This window comes from Vicia villosa, linkage group LG6 (assembly GCF_029867415.1).
Source record: "Vicia villosa cultivar HV-30 ecotype Madison, WI linkage group LG6, Vvil1.0, whole genome shotgun sequence".
Taxonomy (NCBI): Eukaryota; Viridiplantae; Streptophyta; class Magnoliopsida; order Fabales; family Fabaceae; genus Vicia; species Vicia villosa.
Window position 1 is genome coordinate 5,050,974 of NC_081185.1, and position 9,901 is coordinate 5,060,874.

General features: G+C 31.9%; 1 pseudogene; it reads right to left on the reverse strand.

Moving 5' to 3' along the window:
• Window positions 1-826: 826 nt before the first annotated feature.
• On the reverse strand, window positions 827-2,314 carry LOC131611072 (uncharacterized; annotated as a pseudogene).
• Window positions 2,315-9,901: the final 7,587 nt, after the last annotated feature.

Consider the following 9,901-nt stretch of genomic DNA (forward strand, 5'->3'; position numbering starts at 1 on the left):
ACAACTTGAATCTATCGTAGGATAAATTATAAGCTTACAAGTGAGCATTAAGAATTTTAATTAGAACATCGATTTTTTTTAATAATAATTTTTTATTGTGAAAAGTGAAAGATACAAGCAATATTGACTTAACAAATGTTTGTAGCATTGAAGGGTGAGATGCTTACACGTTTAATACAATTAAAAAAGATCGAGATGGTGGATAGAATAAAAAATGTCATTATCATTTGCCTTAAAGATGAAGTTTTAGGGGAAGTCGTCGAGGAAAAAAATGCAGATTTTATGTGAGTAAACCTTGAATTATTGTATATGATAAATTCTTTGAGTCTTAGGTTGTGTCTGAGAACGAATCTATTGTTGAGAAGTTGACAAATTTTTACAAGATCATTTCTGACTTAGTGAGTATTGAGATGAAGATTGATGACAAGGACATGGATCTTGATAGGAAGTTATCCTACAAAAACTATGAAATTAGGGTTTACTACACTAAAGGGGAAGAACACTAAAAATAAAGGAAATTAAAATAAAAGATAAAGATAAACTTTGATTTCATTTGATTGATGATTTAGCCCCCTCTCAATGAGTACATATATAGTAGTAGAAGTGGATAGTAACTATAGGCCCAATAACTAATTAAAGCCCACCTCAATAATATTTTAAGGTTCTAAGAATATTCTAAAAAGCATTACAAATTAACTAACAATAATATAAATTCTACTTCTAATTAATCATAATTCTTACTCTATCATTGCCGCCCGATTCACATTGAACCTTGTCCTCAAGGTTCAGTCATAAAAGTTGGAGTCTTAAGTAAATCACCTGGATCTCACTGTTTGGAAAAGGTGCATTTTAAGCAACTAAAAGCATGAGAAACCTCTGTCACATACAGAGCAGCAACAATAGGAGAAAAGTTTCTATATCCAACAACAGCCAAGTTTACAAAATGATGACGAGGATGAATTTTCATAAGCTCCATTGCTTCCTTTTTATACTCCAACTCTAATTCTTCAAGAGTCTTAGGTGAAATATTGTGATCATACTGTTGACCATATTGGATACCAGAATCTCTCCCATGAGAATCCCAACCATCAATATTCCTAAGGGTATGTTTGGATATCACTAAATGAACGGAGCGGAATGGAATGGAGCGGAGTGGGATGGAGCGGAGTGGAACGGAGCGGAACGAATGTACCATTCCATTGTTTGGAAATTTTAGAACGGAATAAGACAAATTATTCATTCCGCCCAAATCGGAGGGGAAGGAATATGGTGGTAAGTGATGGAATGGAATGGAATCCATACCACTCCTTTCCGTTCCGTTCCATCCGTTTTTAAATTATCCAAACAACGGAATATCATTTTATTTCATTCCATTCCACTCCGCTCCATCAGATTCCATCAATCCAAACAAAGCCTAAATGTGCTCATGTTATGATTACGCCCATCAAATGAATTATAAGAGTTTCCTGCATGTGGGACTACTTGTCTTGGAGATCTTAACCAGCTTGAATGACTTCTAGGTCCACTATTCCCATAAGCTCTTTCTTGTGGAGAATCTCTTGAAAACTTTTGATTGTCCTTTCGAAGACGGTCATCGACAGCCCTCTCTTGCCTGCCAAACCTTTCATGAAACTGGAGTGCATTTCGTAGTGTAGAATGAGATCTCCGAGGCTCAAAACGCTAAAACCGAGCATTGACAGGACTTCCATGAGGTGATGGTGAACTTGATGTTTGAGGTGGCGGTGACCATGATCGGTTCATGTGAGAATTAGAAGATCCTTTTTGTTCACCTTCTTCTCTTATCTTATGCAAAACATCAACTCCTTTAGCCATAACTAACCTACCCTTACTGCTAACTATGATGAATTTCTCGTCCATCTTAATTTTGCAGCAATATCCCTTTCAATCTTAGTTATAACTTTCTCAGTGGAAAGTTCTCTTACATTTTGTCTCTTGCAGGTATCCTTTAAAATAATTCTTTAGACTTATGGTTTGCTCCAAAAGTAGATGGACAACCTTTAGTGAAATGACCTGATTCACCCCATAGTTTGCAAATCATTTCTTCTTCTTTTCTTTTCTTCCAATTTTTCTCAATAGCATTGGATTTAGCTTCCCACACCTTAGCATCACAGCTGATGAAACCAGTTGGGATAGCATTAGGGTCACGAACTTCATGTTCTTCGTCGGAACCCGTATTTAACCTTTTGTTTGATTTTGCTTTCTCTCGAGAAGACCCAGATCCTAGGAAACCAGTGTACTCTATATAGAGATCACAAAAGTCATCATCGATGTCTGGATCGAAAATATTAGCCATTGGTGAATACTCTCTGAGAGAGAAGTGGTACACGGGAACAGAGGATGGAGAAGAGAAAAGAAGATGGATAGAACTTAGCAATGGTGTTGTTGCTGCCAGCAGTGGAGGTGAAGATAAAGGTTTTAATGGTCGTTTCCATGGAAGATCTGACAGTTCAGGTAGTGGTTTTAGTGGCGGATCTGGTGATTCCAAAAACATATTTGGTGGCAAATGTAGTTGTTTTTCCAGAAGAGGTGATGCTGAAACGGACATTGGAGGTGATGCCGGTGTTTTTGTCGGAAATAATGTTGAGGTCCAAAAATTTGCTAGAGTTTTATTTTTGGTTACTTTTTCTTCTTTTGCTGACGATTTTTCTGTTTCTGTACCATTCTTTTGAGCTTCGAAAGAAATTGGAGAAATTTTTTGAGATGATGCTCTGAGAGAAAGACTAAGGGCATGGACATGTTCTTTTATCTCTTCTCTATTTTTATTTGAGATCTCATGAGTTTCCATTAAATATTGTTTGAGAGTTTCTAATTGTGAATAGAAATCTTGAGATTGTGGTTGGTGGCTATGGTAACTTGAATGTTCTTGAAAGGTAAAAGATGATTGTTGAGGTGAAGTAGAAATTATGTGTTGTTGGTGTGGAATGTATGGAGTGTATGGGGTGTAAGAATGATAATATGGATAATCCATGGAAGGAAGGGTTGAAGTTCAAGATGAAAGAACCAATTGATAGAAAGAAATTCCTATCAAAACTATCAAATTAGGGTTTCAACAATAAGAAATAAAGACATTAAAAATAAGCTAAGAAAATAGAGATAAAAATAACTTTGATTTCTTTTATATCCTAAAATGTGTCAAAGACACTACATATATAATGCTCTTAATGGATAAATAACTAAAAGCCCAAAAGCTATTTAAAGCCCAAAATGTCTTAAGAATATTCTAAAAATCATTACAAATTAACTAACAATAATATAAACTCTACTTCTAATTAATCATAATTCTTACTCTATCAGATCTATTCTTGTTAACCTCATTACTCAAATCATTTGAGCACTTTAAGAATGCTCTTCTTTATGGTAAGGAAGGTATAATTATCTTGGATGAAGTTTTGACTCCTGTGAGGTCTAAGGAGCTCTCAATGATGAAATATTTGAAGGTTGACAATAGTGGTGAAGGCTTAAGTGTCTTAAGAGGGAGAAGTAAAAGTAGGGAAAAGACTAAATCCAAGAGTTTTGATAAATCAAGGTTGAAATGCTTTATTAGTCTAAAAATTTGTCACTTTAAAAAGGATTATCCTGAGAGGGGTGCGACAAATAAGATTTTGTTCAAATTGTAGTTTCTCATATGAGGATGGTTATGAAAGTATCATTTCCCGGTAGTGACGAGTTTGGAGACTAAAAAAAGTTGGGTCATGGATTTAGGATGCTCTTATCACATGCACCCAAAGAAAGATTGTGACAGTCCGTAAGCATGTTATTGTTACATCTAATTGGCATCATTTTAATAGGCAGCATGTGGAGCAAAATGTCATGACATTGTGTGATACATTTTGTCTCTATGAGCTCAAAATAAGGAGGAACAATGTAGAGTAAGATGCTCCACAGAGTGTGAAACATTCTGCCTCATATAGAAGCCAGTCTACACTGATTAAACCTCACATTTGTTGCAGATTTGTTTATACTTCTTAAATTTGATTTGTCAGATTTATGCGTTTTATGAAAAAAGGAAAGTTCCCCCAAAAGATCAATTTGTAAGTATTAAAGAGAACAAATTTGAATGTTAAGATTTATCAAATCAAAGATTTCAAATCAACTTAATGAAGAATAATTACTTGCGCCATTGGATTTACTTCAGCCGCATGAAACGATACAAACCCTAATGGACTTTGCAGGTGGATTTTGTTTCTATTTAAAGAGGATATCTCCATGTAAAGACTCATACATGGAGATAACAAATAATTTGTATTTTAGTTTTATTGAGTCTTTAGTTTTTGTTGTTAGTAATTTGTGTTGTTAAACTCTATTCACTAGTAACATTCTTATATAGAGGAATATACTTGGTTTTAAGCTGTAATCATTTTCATCATTGTCAAAATATAGTAGTTGTCCAAACACTTGGGAGGATTCTTAAGAGAAAGTGAGAGGGGTCTCATACTCAAGGGGAGTCATGAATAAGAATTCATGGGTAGCACTAAGAATAAAGATTTTGAATTAGAAGGGTTCAACTAACACTACAAGAAATTTGGTAGATTGTGACGGTTATTTTAGCAAATTACGATGATTAAAACTACCGTAATTTATAATCAACGACGGTTGAAGTACCATCGCAGAATCGTGTGTCCCCAACCTCTTTCGCGACGGTTACCAATTTGTACTTTAACTTTTTAGAGTGACTTTCCTTTCTTGGATTAACTCCTTCTAGATATAGGTGACTTTGCACCGAACTTGGTTAACAATTCCTTGTTTCCTTTTACTTATTCGTATTTTATGTCTTAATGCATTAATATTGTCATACACATTGTCATATAACTCCTTGTTTCCTTTTACTTATTCTTGTTTTATGTTTTACTGCATTAATCTTGTCATACACATTGTCTCACACATTGACGTCATTATAATAGGCAACACGTGGAGAAATATGTCATGACATTGTGTGAGACTTCTATCTATATGATCTCAAAACAAGGAGGAAACATGTGGATCAAGATGTTTCAAAGATTGTGAGACATTCAACCTCCTTCATAAGTTAGACTACGTTGGGTAAATCCCGCGTCTGCTGCAAATTTGCCTCAATTTTTGTTCAATCTAATTTATTTGATTTATGAGCTTTATGGAAAAAAGGAAAGTTTTCCCAAAAGATCAATTTTCAAGTATTAAAAAGAACAAATCTGATTGTTGAAGATTTATCAAATTAAAGATTACTAATCAACTTAATGAAGAATAATTTCTTGTGTCATTTTATTTGCTTCATCTGCACGAAATAATACAAACCCTAATGGGCTTTGTAGATGGATTCTTTTTCTATTGAAGGAGAAGTTCTCCAGGTAAAGACTCGGACCTGGAGACAACAAGCAAGACCTGTCTTAGTTTTATTGAGTCTTTTCTTTTTACTGTTAGTTTTGTGTTGTTAAACTCTATTCACTGGTAACATTCCTATATGGAGGAATAAAGTTGGTTTTGAGTTGTAATCAGTTTCATCATTCTCAAAATTAGTAAATGTCCAAACACTTTGGATAGTGCTTGAGAGAAAGTTAGAGGGGTCTCATATTCATGGGGATTCCTGAAAACGAATTCACGAGTAGTACTATTAAAATAGGCTTTGAACTAGAAGGGTTCAACTAAGAAAAATTTGTATTTTTTACTACTAAGAATGGATTTCAATTCTTGGGTTAACGCCTTTCAAACGTAGATGGGTAACAAGTTTTTGCGTCCTTTTACTTATTCCCACTTTATTTGTTAATCCATTAATTTTGTCATACACATTGTCTCGGACATTGTGTCTGACATCTTTCAGTTGGCGAACATAATTCCGCATACGATGTTATCAATGTTGTAAAAAGATATTGTTTCTCTAAAGACTGTTTAGATTATCGATTTTTGTGTCTTTATTGATAACTAAAATGATAAAATATTTGGTTTGATATATTTTGATTGATTTAAAAATTTATAAAAGATGGACTTAGGGTTGTGATTATCTACCTATCACTTACTCATGTAAAACTTTCGTTTTCGTTCTGTTTTGAAAATGCTAATTTTTTACAGTAATGAGGTAGATAAATATGATCATATCTTCTTTCATAGGATATGATTGTTTCTCGAACCAATGAGTTGCCTACTTTTATAGATCAATTTATTCTTTCAAGATCCTTAAAGAAAAGCTACTTTTTGAATAGCTTTATTGGTTAAATCAGGGACACTTTTGTAACCTTGGTTTAACTGTCAGGCCATTTGTAGCTCGAATATTACTCTTACCATTTCAGTGCATCAACTAATATCTTGTGCTATCTCTAATTTCATAGAAGTATATGCGAAAAAAGTCCTAAAAGAACATATAAATCATTTAGCTTCTCATTAAATAATGAGGATTAAGAACCTATGTAGGGTATGTAGTTTAGATAGTCTTCATAGTCTTAATCTATGATAAAACTACTCACACATAATAAAGAGATCACAAACAAAATTATAGATATTAACATATGCATAGAATAAATTAAGAAGTAGTAAATAGTAGAGAAAATAAAAGCAAATGAAAGTTGGATTATTGAGTGAAAGGTACAAAAATGTTGGTGCTCTAATGGAATATTTGCAAGAAATATAATACACGGATTAAATTTGCATACATTGGTATTTTGGAAGATTTTCGTGTGCTATACTACATACAATTCACGTAATTCGTTAAACTTGTATACATTGGTATTTTGGAAGATTTTTGTGTGCTATACTACATAAAAGTCACAAATTTTGTTAAACTTGGAAAATTTGGTCTTTTGGAAGATTTTTGTGTGCTATACTACATAAAAGTCACGAAGTTCGTTAAACTTGCAAATTTTATGATTTAGGAAGATTTCCGTGTGCTATACTACATAAAAGTCACGAAGATCATTAAAATTTCAAACATTGGTATATTGGAAGATTTTTGTGTACTATACTACATAAAAGCCATGAAGTTTGTTAAACTTGCAAATTTAGTCTTTTGGAAGATTTTCGTGTGCTATATACTACGTAAAAGTCATGAAGCTTGTCAAACTTCCAAAATTTGGTGTTTTGGAAGATTTCTGCGTGCTATACTAAAAAAAGTCACGAAGATCGTTAAACTTGCAAATTTTATTATTTTGGAAGATTTTCGTGTGCTATCCTACATAAAAGTCACGAATTTCGTTAAACTTGCATACCTTGGTATTTTGGAAGATTTTCGTGTACTATATTACATAAAAGTCACGAAGTTTGTTAAACTTGCAAAATTTGGTCTTTTGGAAGATTTTCGTGTGCTATACTACATAAAAGTGAGAAGTTTGTTAAACTTGTAAAATTTGGTCTTTTGGAAGATTTTCGTGTGCTACAATACTTAAAAGTCACGAAGTTTGTTAAACTTGCAAAATTTGGTCTTTTGGAAGATTTTCGTGTGCTATACTACATAAAAGTCACGAAGTTCGTTAAACTTACATACATTGGTATTTTTGAAGATTTTCGTTTGCTATACTACATAAAAGTCACAAAGTTCGTTAAACTTGCATACATTGGTATTTTTGAAGATTTTTGTGTGCTATACTACATAAAAGTTACAAAGTTTGTCTTTTAAAAAATTTCATGTGCCATAAACATAAATTCACGAAATTTGTTAAACTTTAAATTTATGTATTTTAGAAAATTTTCGTGTGCTATACTACATAAAAGTCACGAAGTTTGTTAAACTTCCAAATTTTTGTATTTTGGAAGATTTTCTTGTGCTATACTACATAAAAGTTACGAAGTTCGTTAAATTTGCATACATCAGTATTACTACTACATAAAAGTCACGAAGTTCATTAAACTTGCATACATTAATATTTTGGAAGACTTTTCGTGTACTATACTACATAAAAGTCATAAAGTTTGTTAAACTTGCAAAATTTAGTCTTTTGGAAGATTTTCGTGTGCTATACCACATAAAAGTCATGAAGTTCGTTAAACTTGTAAAATTTAGTCTTTTGGAAGATTTTCATGTGCTATATACTACGTAAAAGTCACGAAGTTTGTTAAACTTGCAAAATTTAGTCTTTTGGAAGATTTTCGTGTGTTATACTACATAAAAGTCACGAAGTTCATTAAACTTGCATACAATAGAAATTTTGGAAGATTTTCGTGTGCTATACTACATAAAAGTCATGAAGTTCAATAAACTAGCAAAATTTAGTCTTTTGGAAGATATATACTACGTAAAAGTCACGAAGTTTGTTAAACAAAATTCGATTTTTGGAAGATTTTCGTGTGCTTAACTACATTTGTAGTTCACTAAACTTGAAAATATTAATAGTTTGGCAGATTCTCATGTGCTACTACTACAAAAAAGTCAAGTTCGTTGAACTTGTATACATTGTTATTTTGGAAGATTTTTGTTTACTATACTACATTAAAGTCACGAAGTTTGTTAAACTTGTAAAATTTATTCTTTTGGAAGATTTTGTCTGCTATACCACATTAAAGTGATGAAGTTTGTTAAACTGGTAAAATTTAATCTTTTGGAAGATTTTCATGTGCTATATATTGAATAAAAGTCACGAAGTTTGTTAAACTTGCAAAATTTAGTCGTTTTGAAGATTTTCGTGTGTTATGCTACATAAAAGTCACGAAATTTGTTAAACTCGCATATATTGGTTTTTTGGAAGATTTTCGTTGGCTATACTACATAAAACTCACGAAGTTTGTTAAACTTGCAAAATTTTGATATTTTGAAAGATTTTCACTACATAAAAGTCTCAAAGTTCGTTAAACTTGCAAAAAACTTTATTTAGGAAGATTTTTGTGTGGTTTACTACATAAAAGTTATGAAGTTTGTTAAACTTGCAAAATTGTGATATTTTGGAAGAATTTCACTACATAAAAGTCACGAAGTTCGTTAAACTATTGCAAATTTTTTTATTTTGGAAGATTTTCGTGTGCTATACTACATAAAAGTTACGAAGTTCGTTAAACTTGTATACATTGGTATTTTGAAAGATTTTTGTGTGCTATACTACATAAAAGTCACGATGTTTGTTAAACTTCAAAATTTGGTCTTTTGGAAGATTTTCGTGTGCTATACTACATAAAAGTCACGAAGTTCGTTAAACTTGCAAATTTTAGTATTTTTGAAGATTTTCGTGTGCTATACTACATAAAAGTCTTGAAGTTCATTAAACTTGCATACATTAATATTTTGGAAGACTTTTCGTGTACTATACTACATAAAAGTTATAAAGTTTGTTAAACTTGTAAAATTTAGTCTTTTGGAAGATTTTCGTGTGTTATGCTACATAAAAGTCACGAAGTTCATTAAACTTGCATACATTGAAATTTTGGAAGATTTTCGTGTACTATACTACATCAAAGTTATGAAGTTTGTTAAACTAGCAAAATTTAGTCTTTTGGAAGATTTTCGTGTGCTATATACTACGTAAAAGTCACGAAGTTTGTTAAACTTCCAAAATTCGATCTTTTGGAAGATTTTCGTGTGCTTAACTACATAAAAGTCATGTAGTTCACTAAACTTGAAAATAATAATATTTTGGCAGATTTTCATGTGCTACTACTATAAAAAAGTCACGAAGTTCGTTGAACTTGTATACATTGTTATTTTGGAAGAGTTTTGTTTACTATACTACATTAAAGTCACAAAGTTTGTTAAACTTGTAAAATTTATTTTTTTGGAAGATTTTGTGTGCTATACCACATTAAAGTGATGAAGTTTGTTAAACTGGTAAAATTTAATCTTTTGGAAGATTTTCATGTGCTATATACTGAATAAAAGTCACGAAGTTTGTTAAACTTGCAAAATTTAGTCGTTTGGAAGATTTTCGTGTGTTATGCTACATAAAAGTCACGAAATTTGTTAAACTCGCATATATTGGTTTTTTGGAAGATT